This window comes from Rhinichthys klamathensis, unplaced genomic scaffold (genome assembly GCF_029890125.1).
Source record: "Rhinichthys klamathensis goyatoka isolate OS25496 unplaced genomic scaffold, OSU_Roscu_1.1 h1tg000549l_1, whole genome shotgun sequence".
Taxonomy (NCBI): domain Eukaryota; kingdom Metazoa; phylum Chordata; class Actinopteri; order Cypriniformes; family Leuciscidae; genus Rhinichthys; species Rhinichthys klamathensis.
In genome coordinates this window covers 740,055-756,987 of record NW_026607020.1, presented here as the reverse complement: position 1 = coordinate 756,987, position 16,933 = coordinate 740,055, and the positions used below count along the sequence as shown (strand labels likewise).

Sequence of the window (16,933 nt, the reverse complement as noted above, 5' to 3'; positions counted from 1 at the left end):
AAAGATCTATACTTGCATGCCTTGAAAATAGCTGTTACTAATAGGCATGTTACTAAGAAGAGCCCGTTTCAGTCATTCAGAGATCTGACTCTCACTGTAGCGCAATGATTCGTTTTGGTTCGTGTTCTTCACTGTATAAACAAAACTGCATTGCCGCCATTAATCCACAGAGCCCATTCTGTGCCTTGAGCTGGAAAGCCGGGCACACTCCGGCTGAGCCCTGGCTCTCTGCATCCTACCAGTCATTATCATGTTGGCCAGAATCAATGAGCAGGCCTTACAGATGGGCTACTGCTTATCTTGGCCTTCATCCAGATCCACTGGCCGGCTCTTTTGTTCTCCTTCAGAACAACCTCACAGCCAGATTTCAGGAAATCAGTGGCTGACATGACGTGATCATCTACAGTAGATCTTATGACAGCATTTCATGTGAGAGAAGGGAAGACTGTGAGGGCGGGTGTAATTCTCAACGCTCATCGCTGCAACCAAGAATTATATGCACTGTTGACTGTAAACAGCCGCCGGTTCAATCAAATTGCAAATCGGGAAACGGCAATCAATGAGAAATGGAAATATGACTTACACATGGTTTTATCGCACTTCCCAACAGCTGTCTCGGATCTCTTTGGTGTGATCAGAATATTGATGACCAAAACAGTAAATGCTTGTAGGTTAATCAAATATTAGGTTTAAAATGTAAATTAAGATATTTAGGACTATATGGGGCTTTAAAAGTAAAGTGTGTAATTTGTGGATGTTAGATTTTGACAGTTTGATGTGCAGAGACCACTATTATATGAGGTTATACTTCCATGAAAAGTGTAACAATGTGGCCTTATCAACACGTTGCTCCGTTTGTTTGAGCATTCCGACTCAACCAATGGCGTGTGTTTGGGGGCGGAACTATCTGTTTGATCGACCAATGACATTAGGGGTGGGGGAGTGTACAAAAAACGTAGGCTACATGTGGGCTGCATCCGAAATCGCATACTTCCCTACTATATAGTAGATGGGAAAAAAGAATGTGACAAAACATTCACAGAATTGACAGTACTCATAAAAGAATAGACGAAAGTACTTGTATGACATACTTATTCCGGTGAGATTCTGAAGTGTGCGTATGATGGACACTTTACTATCGAGGCAAAGGGAGAGCATTTATGAATGACAGTGAAGTGACGTAACTGACGTTGGTAGGTCACATGATAATGACAACATGGCGAATGTAGTACGTACAGATTACATTCATACCACACACACACACGTGAAGCATTTACTTATTCAAAATAAGAACCTACCCAAGAGAGTATATGCGATTTCGGACGCAGCCATGGTGAGGCTAGTGGTGCAGAAATTCACCTTTAATATTACAACATCATTTGTAATTTGGCCCCACTTAAAAAATAACTAAAAAGTGTGGAGCAAAATAAAGCAATCACGTGAGGCCTTGGCTTTGCTGACGTAGACCTATTCCCCACTGTATTTGATAAAATAGCAGCAATTGCAATAAGATAAAAGTCATGTTTAGTAGCTAAATGTAGAAATAATAATCGAAATAAACATTTCTTCCGTCAAGTTCATGATCCTAACTGTATAGGCTACTGTTTAAAGCGCATTAAACATCCGTTGATTAATATGTATGATCAACATGTCCTATCAACGGCTCAGAATGCAGCTCATCCAATTAGAATTTAGAGTCGGAACTATTCGTTTTATAAAACATAATAACGCTTTACAAACTGTGTCCATTTAACAATCTTATAACATAATGTTTAATAATAATGTAGCCTACGGTAGGCTACATAACATTTTGGCTACAGGCAACATGTGTTGTGTTGATTAAATAAACTACATCATTACTTAGTGTGGCCCCGGAAAGTTTAGCATACATCTTTACGACTTAATTAATCAGTAAGGTGTTATCTGAACGCCTTCCAGGGGCTCTGAGGAATTTATGATGCTTCTCTGGATTCGTTGAATTCACATCTCAGTTCCTGATAGCCGCATATCGTCAGTCAGTGTCCGGAACTGTAAAACCGTCTCAGCCCACTCCGCGCGCGGGCAGATTTACAGTGCACTTCAGCTGCACGAGACAAACAGCAGCAATTACCGCGCGCGACACCAAACATACGGCACATCCGCGTCGCGCGCTCAGAGAACAACCCAGCTGAGGTTTCAGTCCATAGTCATTTGTCGCACAAAGAGAAGGAGGGAAAGAGAAGACACTAACACATGGAGCTTGAGTGCATTGTGATATAGACCTGCGAAGGGTTTCATGCTGCGATTGAGGACGTTTTAAAGGAACAGCGTTTTGTACGACACTTCATTTTACGGACCACTCTTCGATGCAGAACTAGTTTGTTTATTCGAACGAAGGCGGATTTGAAAACTATTGAAAGGGACTTTTGGTCACCTCAACAAGTTTTTGTCTGTTCTAAATTACTATACTGTGCTCTCGGGGCTTCTACCTTTCCTTACATTCAAGGAACGGTCTATGAAAAGTCTCTCAGGATGTTGACAACTCCACAAAAACGGATATGAATTAAGGAACTCTTTGATTTTTGCAACGAAATCGCGTGAGATTGTTAATACGCCACATTTCTTGTTTTATTCGCCCCATTCGCTTCATGTTTTAAGCCGTTTTAGGACCCCAAAAGTCGAGGGGGGAAAACGACGAAAGTCACTTACGCGGATTCCGTAACAGTTCAGTTAAAACTCGTTCATGAAGCTCGTGCCCGTCTCGTTGGAGCATCGTCACTTCTGCAGATGTGCTCTGGTTCAATTCTAACCATCGTGTAGGTAAGATTTCCACATTATGGGCTTTACAACACTAGTGATTTAGTTTGGCTTATTTGTCCATAATCTTGCTTTTGTTGTGAAGAAATGTAATGTGTGAACGGTAATTGTTCCTAATTCGCGTTTCATGTCAATAATGCTCGAAGGCATATTCTCCAGTTGACATTTTCATTATTGGCACTTTTAATTAAATGAAATTAGTCCTGTTTTTCTTGCTGCAATTGCCATTGTAGGAAGTTGTTCTCTGTCCATGGTGCTGAAGTTATGGAAAGTTGACCTGCTGAACTCGATTTAGTTCAAATCTATTTATGTTACATACACTGAGAATATCTTACGTTACGAAAGCATTACTTCTATACAATTAAATACCTATAAAACCCCGAGGAGAGGTACAATTCCAGGTAAAACTAAATTTTAAAGCACATTTTTCTACTGTTGCATCCAAAGAGACAGCCCTTGTTCAATCTACAATGCACTGTTTTGATCATGTGACCAGTAAGCCTGTCTTCTTTACACATCCTTATGTCACTTGCAGTCGAGCAGATATGGCAATGTACACTCTTTCTGATTGGTAGATTTGATTTCCCATGACCCTTTTGAAAGGTGCATGGAGATTTTCCCCGAGATGGGACAGGGGGATGGGCATTCCCTGCATAATAATGTTAAAGAGTTTTTTCCACCCCCAGCCATGACCGTTCCTCCATCCTTTACCCTCCCCCGTCACATCTCCGCCTCTCTGTTACACACATATTAATTGCAATGGCATATCTATTCCAAAGTGTCGTCTTCAAAAAGCAAGGAACAAGCCAGTGTCACATATGCAGACTTTATTTTAAATGCAGCCACCACTTTTAAATGATCTTAAAAACAGCTTTTCTGTGCTGTAACAGTGGATGAATAGTTCTTTCAACCTGTAAAAATACCTTTCAGTGGTGTAACCAAATGTAGTCAAGTTAATCAAGTCATTTTTTTGACTGTAAAAAGGAATATTGTTCTCATGTTGTTCTAAACCTGTGTGGGTTTTCTTTCTTCTGAAGAACACAAAAGAAAATATTTTGAAAAATGGTTTTGGACCCCATTGACTTTCATTGTATGGACAAAAAAAAAAACAGTTCAAACATTCCTCAACATATCTTCATGCTTGACAGAAGAAAGTAAGTCATACCAGGTTAGGGAATGGGGATGGCATGAGTTTAAGTAAATGATGATAACATTTTTATTTTTGGGTGAAATATCCCATTTAGATGTTAACACAAAGCTGATTGTTTTAGGCTACCTGACCATTTTTTTTTAATAATATGACGATAATGTGCTTCTCAGGGACTAAAATGATTTGTATTCCGCATGCAACAAGGATTAGGAGGGACGGAGAGAGCATATGACATATGAGTCCATGTTTTTTTTTGTAGCTGCTATGTACACAACCTCCAGCCTTCTTCCATCACCATGAAGAGGATAAAAGTGTTTACAGGTGTTACATAAAAACACTCTTTAGTGAGATAACACAGTGTGTGTGTGTGTGTGTGTGTGTGTGTGTTTGGTGTTATTCCTGTAGGGTGGCTGAGTACAGCTACAGCCTCTTTTCCACTTTTCTTCCTGTCCTAATCTTTTTATATCTCTGCCTGTCTGCTTGGCAAGCGGCCACTCCGTATGAATCCAGATTCATTCCCCCGTTATGTGGTTCGAAAGTTGCTGTTTCACATTGAACACCCCTAGATGTGCATGGTCCCTCTATGGAGAAGATGAGTTTCCAGCTGAGAAACCTCTTCCAAACCAAAAGCTGTGAGAATTAATCCATTTTGGTATTGCTTTGGGAGCTTCATTGCTTCCCAATTCAGCTTGGGGGATGTGACAGCATCGGCTTCCATCCTCTGTTAAAAACAGTCTTTGTAACGTCTAACATGTTTATATTCTGCGAGGCATCGGATGGCATGTTGTCCCTTGGGGCGGCAGGAGCGTTGTAAGCCCATGCTGGTGTCTGCGGTCGCAGGAAGTGACATGGCCTTGTGGCAGGAGACATAGCAACCGTTTTTCTGGCGGTGTGGGGTGCGTGGGGGAGGGGAGCAGGACGGGTGGACAGTAAAGGACATAAATGAAAGAGGAGCGAGGAGATGTGGTGTGAAAGGCAGCCTGCAGGATCTGGCAGAAAATCTCAGAATATACAATCATTAAACGTCTCTGCATATAAACCATATGGTCAAAATAAAATCGAGTCCGTGTGCTACAAAATATTTGAAATAATTCTATCTGAGGTGACCCAATAAAAAGTGTTTGTTACACTATGTAATTATAATGCACACACAGTCAGTCACCCCTGAGGTCGGAGTGGCTCGAACCGCCTGTTGTTCCAGTTAAAAAGTTTTTTAGGAATGCATAGTGCTGCGAATTTGATTGAAGTGAATTTAATTATACAAAATAGGAGGGATATTTCATAAATTTTGCATGTGTGAGAATTTATTTGGATTCATGTAATGTGATTTATGTACCTTTTACAGTCGAGCATCTGGACTATCACGGAATATAGTTATAAATAGAGATTTCGATGAGAATATAGGAAGTGCTTCCATATTGAGAAGAAGACTCGGGAACCCTGATGATTGGATGTGTCAGTGAGTGTGTTGTCCGTTCCACATTTAGCTCTTACAAAATAGAATTTGATGGTTGAAAATGAACTGGATATTGATATTTTCTTCAGGGAGTGCTGCTTACCCATGAAAAAGCCTGCCAGAAGTATGCTAAAGTGCTCTGGGTGGTTGCCAGGCTGTTGCTACATGGTTGCTAATGTGTTTAGGGCTGCGCTTCTCAAAAGCATTGCGAGAACCACCAATGTTCGCTATACGATCAACTTAGGTCATAATGCTTTTGAGAAACGCAGCCCGGGATGGTTATTCTTCTAAGTAGTTGATATGTGATTGCTTATTGGCACTTAGCAAGCACAGCTCTATGTCTAAAATAATATTGTGGTTATGGTTTATGGTTCCTGCTTCAGTTAAAAAGTAACAGCAAAACTTCAACTTTAATTTGTTTGTAATTTCCATAGGAAAGAGAAGAGTGTTTTTTCTGGGGGGTTTTTGACAAAATGATGGCTTAAAAGGATAGTTCACCCAAAAAAGAATCTGTCATCATTTGTTCCAAACCTGTATGAATTTCTTTCTTCTGCTGAACACAAAAGAAGATATTTTGAAGAATGTTGGTAACCAGACAGTTTCTGGACCCCATTGACTTTCAAAATATGGGGGAAAAAATACTATGGAGGTCAATGGGGTCCAGAAACTGTCTGGTTACCAACATTCTTCAAAATATCTTCTTTTGTGTTCAGCAGAAGAAAGAAATTCATGTTAAAATGCCCGTCTTGGGAAGTATCTTCGTAAACATTTGATAATGTCTTTAGTGAACTTAAAGGGGTGGTTCAGAATTTTGGACATCGGGCCTGATTTCCAAGTTACCCTTAGTGTTATTTATCAGTGGAGACAGTTTTCAAAAATGTTCATCCAGTCGTTCCAGTTGCATAGTTCGCCGGTGCTAGGCTAGCGCGAGTCAGCGGTAACTGCTAGCCTGCCATTAAAAACAGTTTTACCCACTCCACAGTTCACCAAAAGCAAATAATTATAACGCCAGACTATCGAAGTAAATGTCTGTTGAGAGAATAATGTTAAAAATCAAACTACGCTTGCATCTCAATGATCGCAATACATTTACAGGAACTAGTTTCTCAGCGGCGGCGGAATTTTACTTTGCTCCGGTTAGTAGCACTGCGCCGAAAAGTAAACACAGAACCGAAGCGCACTACAGTCGGGACTACCTGCACTACTTCTCTCTCTCTCTCTACCTCTACCTCTCTCGGTTGCCTAGGTAACTTAATATCACTCCGCCGCTGCTGTAGATCGCGCTAATAAATACAGGGAAAAAAGTATAACTATTGTAATGCGATGAAAGGGTAGTTTGATTTCTAACATTATTCTCTTAACAGACATTTACATCGATAGTCTGGTGTTATAATTATTTGCTTTTGGTGAACTGTGGAGTGGGTAAAACTGTTTTTAATGGCAGGCTAGCAGTTACCGCTGACTCGCGCTAGCCTAGCACCGGCGAACTATGCAACTGGAACGACTGGATGAACATTTTTGAAAACTGTCTCCACTGATAAATAACACTAAGGCTCAATCCCAATTCACCCCTTGGCCCTACCCCTCCGTTTTGCGCGTTCACGTCAAGGGGTAGGGTGTCCCGATTCTTGTTTAGATCGAGGGGTAGGGCCAAGGGGTAGGGCTACATAGCCCTCGAAACGGAGATTTTTCAGAGGCACACTCCAAACGGAGGGCTACGAGAAAGTTCGCAGAATACATCGCGAATCACCGGCGAGATGGCTTCACAAACGGTTAAACATTTCAATTTAGCGCCAGATGACACCACCGTGCACTTTATTTACTCTTATAATAATGATATAGTCATTTAAATTAAGACATTGTATAATAAATTACCTTTCCGAAACAGAAAAGACATACATTTCGAGGAAGGAACGTTGTATGCATCATGTTTCCTCAAAGTTAAGAGCAGCTGCGCTGATGGTCAGTCGTTGTCATGGAGAAATCCTGTAAAAACTCTGTAACGTCAGAGCCATCGCCGACGACTGATGACGTATCGGGTTCATGAAGGGTTGTTCCATTTCGTAGGGGAATATTTCAACCCCTTGGCCCTTGTAACTGTGTTTTAAGGGCCAAGGGGTACACTCGAAAACAAGGGGTAGGGCCAAGGGGTGAATTGGGATTGAGCCTAAGGCTAACTTGGAAATGACGCCCGATGTCCAAAACTCTGAACCACCATTTTAAACCGTTGAAAAAGAAAACGCACATGTATCAGTATTTTGGATCTGTACATTAGCTCTTAAAGTGACAGCAGCCTAATATTCCTGTGTTTTTAATGTTAATCAAACACAAAAGACAAAGAGAAAATCACTCACTGCTCTAGACCGAATAACTTTTGTAACTTCAATAAAGGATTAATCTGGTTCTTGGCTGGTCAATTTTCTTAAGTCATCGGCCATTGGCAGATGTGGTAAAAAGTACATTTTAAGCCCTGATTGCATTACATTGGCTTATTCTGGCCAAGAACTGCCCACTTAAAAAGGATGATGCTGCACACTTATAAAGCAACCAACCACAATTCATGTTGTTGTTAGGCACCATTTAAGGGCAGTTACATCTGAAATAGTTGAACACTCAAGAAATTAGCTTAAAATATTTGAATATGTCGAATATCAGCTTTATATTCTTTGAGACTATAGTTTATTCCTTTTTACATCCTTTTAAGTCTTGTCATTTTGAAAGACAAATGGCATGTCAATTTAAGGAAAGAGTGCATAAAAAAGGTACATGTAACTCTAACCTGCATGATAACCTCATTGTTCCATGAGTCGATCCAATGCAAACCTTTATTTTTATGCCATTTAGGAAATGTATACTTTTCAACATCTAAATAATTTAACTTGAAGCTTGATTTGATGAAATAGACAGTAATTATGCCTGATGACTACAGGTTACAAATGGATAACCCCAATGCAGAACACCTGCAATTTACAGCAGAAGCCATTTTAACTATTCATTTGTGTGAGCTTAAATATCACTGTGTGGGTGAGACTTACTCAAGCGGCAGATCTGTTTGGCGTTTCCATGGTGACAAGATGACACTTTGAGTGCCCTTGAAGGATTTCATCTCTTTAGGTGGTATAGGGCATAACGTCCTGGACGGACAGGTTAGTGGACCTTTTATTTGCGGCAAAGTGGGTTTTTTTTCTCTATGCTATGCTGGTTGGAAGCAGGACTTGCCGCCATCTTGGAAGTGACGTCAAATGACGCATCTCGCTGAGGTGGGGGTCGACAAAGTCCTTTTAGGCAAGTCATGCCACTCAGCCGCCATCTTGGCAACGCCTCCGGGCAGCTATTTCGGACTAACAGGACCAGGCTCCTATCTAAATGAATGGGCAGAGACCCAGAACTGCACTTTCACTGGTCACCGGGACATAAAAACTGCATGTATACAAACACTAATAAAATATGATAAAAATCGCTGAAAAAGTGTGATGACTTTGCCCCAAAATAAGGTTTAAAACGCCTTTTTCCCCACAGGTTATACGTTTACTACGCATGGGCAAGGGTTCTCTCGCTCTCTGTCGTGCGCGCGCTACTGCTCGCTCGCTCTAGATTCCGGGAGATTTGAACTAATTTACGGTCATCAGGGAGTCGCTATCAATCTGCGGGAGACTCCCGGAACTTCCGGGAGACTTGGGATGTCTGATATTTACACAACTAACACATCAAATCTGCCGCCTTTTCAAACAGTAACATATTTTCCGCTGTCGCAAACCTCAACTGTGCGCTTGCGTCAGTGGAACCAGACGATAGGCTTAAATGTTTTCCGGCTTGACTGTTAAAAGCAGACGATTGGCTTTCCAGCGGGAGGGGCGGGGCATGTGCAGACAACCGCCATCTTTGGCGTTACGGGTTTTCCCTATATAGTTGTATTAAGGATTGGGGAAGTGGCATGTCTCTATATAAATAGTCTCTGGGGTCGATCGATTCGCCCCGAGTTCACAGGTCGGATGGCCCACTTCAACGGCGTTCCAGACATTATTTCCAAGTAGGAGGTGGGAAAAACCAGAAAGGAGCATCAGTCAATGAGATCACGATGAACAAGACTTAAACTCCTTGGATTGGCCATAGCAATGTTATGCGCTCAACATACAGTGCGCAACGCTACAAAACACAGTAGCCTATCATACAATGGGAGTAAATATAAATATAATGCTGTTGTCAACACTTTCCACACATTGCTTCCTTCAACCTACCCTATCATGATTATAGATAAGCAAATACATTTTAGTTGCATATGTACTATTCTGAAAATTCCCAACTGCAAACTTCGCATCATGAAAGATTATCCTAAAATATCAGACTGTTTGAGCAAACCAGTAGGTCTATATGAAACATTAAATAAGTACACCCTGGCATTTGAGCGTGTTGTTTATCAGCGGTATGCATTTCTGCATATTCTATGCAATTCAAATCCAAGCTGTCCGCAGCAATCAGTTTACTTCCTGTATGCATGTGTTTGTGATATCAGAGATATTCTGCACATTAGGAAAAAGCTGTGTTTGTGTACTTTGGTAAGGGAATACATCTCGCCGCTGTCATATATTTGGATCAGTGAGGTTTTAACATCAGTCCTTTATAGACGCATGTGTTCATAGGCCCTTCATTAGTGTGGGAATGAATGATCTAATGGCATACCTGCACGCTGTGTCCCTCAACACACACACTATGGATCACTCAAATAGGCCTGTGCAGTAGCCGTGGGGTTGCCAAGGGTAACGCTTTATTTGTCACGAACCACAAATAGAAAGATTATGCAGGGTGCATATGGCACTGTTTCATATTCATCTTGAAGTGCATTTACTGAGTTTGATGTGTGACTTAGAAATGAGAATAGGCTTTTTAATCTTTATAGTCGGCGTATGAAGAAATAGTCATGGAGTTATTTTTGAATTAATGTGGTATGAACAAATGATCTGCCACATTTATTCCTAAACCAAATGTCCCTTATAGGGAAGTGGTATTGATATGCCTGGTAACCTTTATAGTGTGTTTGTTTACCGTCAGCATTCTGCTTTTTTTTGCTTGTTTGTTGATATGAATTGTTGATGTATGATGGTTTCGAGACTCTCGGCTTTATTCGCGCCAGGACATGTTATATTACTAAGTCATTATAGGCTATTTCATTATTTTGGCCCATATAGAATTGTCCTTCAGGCAGCAGGCTCTGTGTATTTTTTTTAACTTTTCAGGACAAGTTTGAGCTTGTCTGAACATGATTTAATCACAATAAAGGTTTCTTCTTCCTTTTATCTCTTGGAAATGAAAGAAATCTAGTTTTGACTGCAGGGTGTGCGAAACTTTCGCTAGGTTACACTATACTCTTACTTACGGCACATTTTAAAGCAGCTTTTGCCTTCTAGTTATTTACACACAGGCTTGGTCAGGGGTAAAATAGTTTGTCTTCCTGTTAAGTCTGACATGACCTATAAAAAATCGAATTAATCTTATAATTTAATCCGTTAGCAAACCCTTTGTTTGTGTTGTTGAGGTTTTCTTTTGTATACAGTTCAATTAACATTTTAGTTAAGGTTTCATACAGTTTAATGAATCATTCAATTCCTGCATTGCGAAAATTATGAAACACACTCTCAATAGAAACGTCACTCTCTATGGTTGTCTTTCCATGCAAAATGTCTCTCTTTGGTATGTCTCTCAAACGATGAAGGATATTAAGGGGTGTGCCATGTTTACTGACAGTACTGTATGAATTACGTAAGGTTCTTAAATGGTGTAGGCCTACTTGACATTCTCGCTATCATACATATTGCTAACATATAAAATGCTAAACATACACATACTATAATGCTAACATACTACTCATAATATAACATGCTTACATACATTATATTAATATAAACATTAAATATAACACCTATACTGCTAACATATACATACTGTAACAACATGCTAACATACATACTGTTAACATACACATATTGTAACATGCAAACATGTATCCTGATAACATTCACATTCTGTAACATGTTAACATCCATATACTAACATATACATACTGCAACAATATGCTAACATGCATACTGCTAACACACACATACTGTAACAACATGTTAACATGTATCCTGCTAACATAGGCATGCTGTAACATGTTAACATCCATACTACTTAACATACACACTATAACAACATGCTAACATGCTTACTGCTAACATGGACCATACTATAACAACATGCTAACATGCATCCTGCTAACACACACATACTGTAACAATATGAAACATGTATCCTGCTAACATAGACATGCTGCAACATGTTAGCATCCATACTACTTAACATACACACTGTAACAACATGCTAACATGCACATACACATTCCATAACATACTAACACACATACTGTTAACATACACACATTGTAACATTAATGTTAACAAACACATACTGTAACACAATGCTAACATACATATTGTTAACATACACATATTGTAACATGCAAACATGTATCCTGATAACATTCACATTCTGTAACATGTTAACATCCATATACTAACATATACATACTGCAACAACATGCTAACATGCATCCTGCTAACATACACATACTGTAACAATATGCTAACATGCATCCTGCTAACACACACATACTGTAACAACATGTTAACATGCATCCTGCTAACATACACATACTGTAACAATATGCTAACATGCATCCTGCTAACATACACATACTGCAACAACATGCTAACGTGCATCCTGCTAACATACACATACTTTAACAATATGCTAACATCCTGCTAACATACTGCAACAACATGCTAACGTGCATCCTGCTAACATACACATACTGTAACAATATGCTATGCATGCTGCTAACACACACATACTGTAACAACATGTTAACATGCATCCTGCTAGCATACACATACTGTAACAATATGCTAACATGCATCCTGCTAACATACACATACTGCAACAACATGCTAACATGCATCCTGCTAACACACACATACTGTAACAATATGCTAACATGCATCCTGCTAACATACACATACTGCAACAACATGCTAACATGCATCCTGCTAGCATACACATACTGCAACAACATGCTAACATGCATCCTGCTAACACACACATACTGCAACAACATGCTAACATGCATCCTGCTAACATACACATACTTTAACAATATGCTAACATCCTGCTAACATACTGCAACAACATGCTAACATGCATCCTGCTAACACACACATACTGTAACAATATGCTAACATGCATCCTGCTAACATACACATACTGCAACAACATGTTAACATGCATCCTGCTAGCATACACATACTGTAACAATATGCTAACATGCATCCTGCTAACACACACATACTGCAACAACATGCTAAAATGCATCCTGCTAACACACATACTGTAACAACATGTTAACATGCTGCTAACATACACATACTGTAACAATATGCTAACATGCTGCTAACACACACATACTGTAACAACATGTTAACATGCTGCTAACACACACATACTGTAACAATATGCTAACATGCTGCTAACACCAAGGGGGTAATCCATCGACCGGAAGTTGAAGCCGGCCGGGTGCCGCCATGTTGTAGCAGAACTTCACTTGCGTTAGCATTTCCATTGACTCCCATTCATTTTTGCGTCACTTTGACAGCGAATAACTTTACATCTGAGGCGTTTAAAGACTCCATTTGTCCATTATTTATTTCTAAAGAAACACGACAATGTATAAAGGGCTCCATTACCTTCTATGTTACACTATGGCCCCGTAGAAACAGATTTAGTAAAAATAGGCTAACGATTGCGTCATAACCACTCGACTCTCTGTCGCGCTGTACAGAAGTTACCGTACAGACAGCAGGAGAAGCTCGCAGGCAATCGGGGGGACGTCCCGTCAAGGGAGAAGCCCATAGATAATGAGTCCATAAAAGCAACGGAATACTTAGTCCTGCTCACTCACGCCAAAGCACTCTTTGCTCAAGTTCCCCGTCTCTGCAAGATTAACGTTGGCAATTTTCACGCACAGCTACTAGAAGATTAACGTCTGTCAGACAGGTTGCTCACGTCATCAAGCTTAGTTTGAGTCGGTTTGAGTCTGCGCGTCAGGAACGGAAGTGCTCAGAAATCGCTAAAAATGGGCTTCAACTGTCTCAACTGAGTTCCAATGAGATGGCTCTGTCCACTTCTTATACTGTCTATGGCTAACACACACATACTGTAACAATATGCTAACATGCTGCTAACACACACATACTGTAACAACATGTTAACATGCTGCTAACATACACATACTGTAACAATATGCTAACATGCTGCTAACATACACATACTGTAACAATATGAAACATGTAAATGGTACATGGACTGCATTTATATAACGCTTTCACAGACCCAATGGCCACCAAAGCGCTTTACAATTTGCCTCACATTCACCCATTCACTCACTCACTCATACACCGACGGGCAACGGCAGCCATGCAAGGCGTCGGGAGCAGCTGGGGTTAGGTGTCTTGCTCATGGACACCTCGACACTTGGTCAGGTGGAACCGAGGATTGAACCACCAACCTTCCGGTTTGTAGACAACCAACATGAACCACTGAGCCACTGCCGCCCTATGTATCCTGCTAACATAGACATGCTGCAACATGTTAGCCATACTACTTAACATACACACTGTAACAACATGCTAACATACACATACACATTCCATAACATGCTAACATCCATACTACTAACATACACATACTGTAACATGCTAACATGAGCCCTGTTAACAGACATAATGTAACATGTATACTGTATCATACTGTGTAATGCTAACATACACATAGAGTAACATGCTGAAATACACATACTGTAAAAACATCCGTTAACATGCATAATGCAACACACAGGTTAACATTTAGCAAGCTTGCATACATGATGTAACACAACAAAAGTACGGTGTACTGTAACAGACAGCTAATTGTTGTAACGTACAACTAAATCATATAAAACAACTGCCAATCATCTCAAGATAACCACGTTTTTAAGGAATCCTCTGAAACCATGTTAAAATAGCTATTGAGTGAAGTTGTGGTGGTACACGGATAAACAGCAATTTCTTACTTTTACAAAATGTATACACATATCTGAAGCAGAATGATGTGCAAAGCGTTAATAATGTGGCCAAAAGAATACTTTATTGTGGATGCTGGTGCTGGTGTCCACATCAGACCTCTAAACCAGCCTAACCAGCATGACTTTGGTCAACCAGCTTCATCAGGCTGGAGTTTGTTGACTAACTTCACCAACTACATTTTCACTGTTTCCCAGCATGACCAAGCAAGATCGGCACCAAACAGGCACTGGCTAGCATAAACCAGCCTGAGCCAGAATGAAAATGTATGCAGGTGGTCTTGTCAGCAGTGTGGCACATCCATATTCAAGCCTCTTTGTGCATGCAGTCCAGATGTATTGTTCTGGAAGTGCACTTGATGCCACGTCAAGTCAAAATGGATCGGGTCACAATCTTATCACATGTGCAGAATTGAACGACCTTTGTTGCAGGTTTATGTTTCCACATTCATGTCCCCTGTCAGATTGTGTTATCATGCTGTCTCGTGAATGGACTTGCCTGTGTGCCCTGCCATGCGTCAGTGGAAAATGCCTTCTCATTATTCCCCATGGCACATCACAGAGAAATGTGCAAACTTCTGTGTCAGGAGCTGTTAAGTCACTTTCGCATGATTCACACCAGGGCTTCAATGCACCTTTGACCTCCACTTGAAGAGTATTGCAGATAGTGTCACAGTAAAGGGATTTTATGAAGTTGATAGCATGAAAGTATGATGGTAAACAATAGTGGAAATAGTGGCCCTGTTCCAGATAGCACACTTCATGTGCACTTGAGGTCTTGAGGACTTACAATGGCCGCCGTGTGCGCATGTCCGTCAAGTCCACGAGACCGTAGGGTGTCCCATGTTCGGTTTCAGAAGGATGCTTGCGAGTGCCCCCTTCTTCCCGACAGTCAAAGCACCAATACTTCACGAAAGTGTGAACTCAGAGGAAGATCGCGAGGGCCTAGGGATAGCAAACTGTAATCTGTGTTTGTTTCTGTTTTGGGTCTGTTTGGCACGTGTTTTAGTTCAGTTCCCTGTGTTTCCGTTCATTTCTATGGTTTCTCGTTGATTTGATTATCATGTGCACCTGTTATTCATTTCGGTGTTTGGTTTGTGTGTATTTAAGCTCTGTGTTTCTTTCAGTTCTTTGTCCGTTCAGTTGCCGGTTATTCTGTTCACTTTTTGTCTTGTGTGTTTTGTTTGTTAGTGTTCAAGTTTAATAAATCTATAAATATAATTATTTTGCCTGTAAATTCTACCCTTAAAATTTGTTTTATAAAACATAATCATGTCTATTTTTAATATCCATTTTTCAATAATCTAGTGACTTCATTTTATTGGATATGATTTTTTGGGGAGGATCTTGATGCTTTGAAACCAAACCAAAAGACATGATTATTTATATCAAGGGAATGATATAAAACAAAATGTTATGTAACACTAGAGTTAACATGAAAGACTATAATACAAGAAAATAAAATGACTGGAAAAGCTATTGTAAAAGGGCAGATATATTAACATTTGCACACCTGTAACAATGTGCAGATCATTTGAATTCAATATGAACTGATACACTGTGCTTACAGCAGACACTCATGGCATGGTGCCAAAGCTAGTCAGTAATGCATGAAAATGAAAATTATTGGCAGAAACAAAACGTTTTAGACCCAGTGGGCTGAAACCCAAAAGTGGTTCAAATGTCTTTTTGCCTTTGTTTGGAATAAGTATCTGTGGAAGCCTGTTTTCACCTCAGAGTATGCAAAATGAAATAGGTAATTATGGAGAAATAAAAAAGAAGGATCCCTTGTGCAAAAGAAGTACTGTCATGGTTTCAGTTTGTGTTTTGATCTGTTTTCTGTTCGGTTTATGTTTGAGTTTCTTTGTTCATTTTGCTCATTAGGTCAGTTCTCTGTTATCTCTCTGTTTGTCACTATGGTTACTAATTGATTTGAGTATTCTGTTCAGGTGTGTTTCACTCAGTCCCTTGTCTACGGTGGCCGAGAGAGCTCAACGCGCTTCAACTGAAGAAAACACATGCAAATAGAAAACAACGTGTGCAAATAGAAAAAAACACATGCAAATAAAATAAAACGCATGCAAATAGAAAAAAAACGCATGCAAATAGAAAAAAACGCGTGCAAATAAAAAAACACCTGCAAATTAAGAAAACATCTTCATCAGTTTCACAACACACGTGTGCTCCAAATACTCACAACACCACCAAATACATAAACGCGCTGCAAATAACACAGAACACAACGGAAATGTTTCCAGGGGAACCAAATAAGTGACGAACCCGGCTGGGACGTGCTGGCATAGAAATCCATAAATCTATGCGTGCTGGTGCTTACAGCTTAAAATTATACTTTATTTATTTGTTTATTTATTTATTTGTTTGT

General features: G+C 40.1%; 1 protein-coding gene across 2 annotated transcripts in view; it reads left to right on the top strand.

Moving 5' to 3' along the window:
* The first annotated feature begins 2,180 nt into the window (after positions 1-2,180).
* The window catches only part of fam163ba (family with sequence similarity 163 member B, genome duplicate a), a 29,687-nt gene continuing 14,934 nt past the window's right edge, over positions 2,181-16,933 (top strand). Inside the window, exon 1 of one of the 2 annotated variants that reach the window (XM_056238974.1) lies at positions 2,181-2,795. The gene's annotated coding sequence lies outside the window, so the exon portion shown is untranslated. Of the gene's footprint in view, positions 2,800-16,933 lie in introns of both variants that reach the window. The other variant, XM_056238973.1, reaches the window with a different exon arrangement.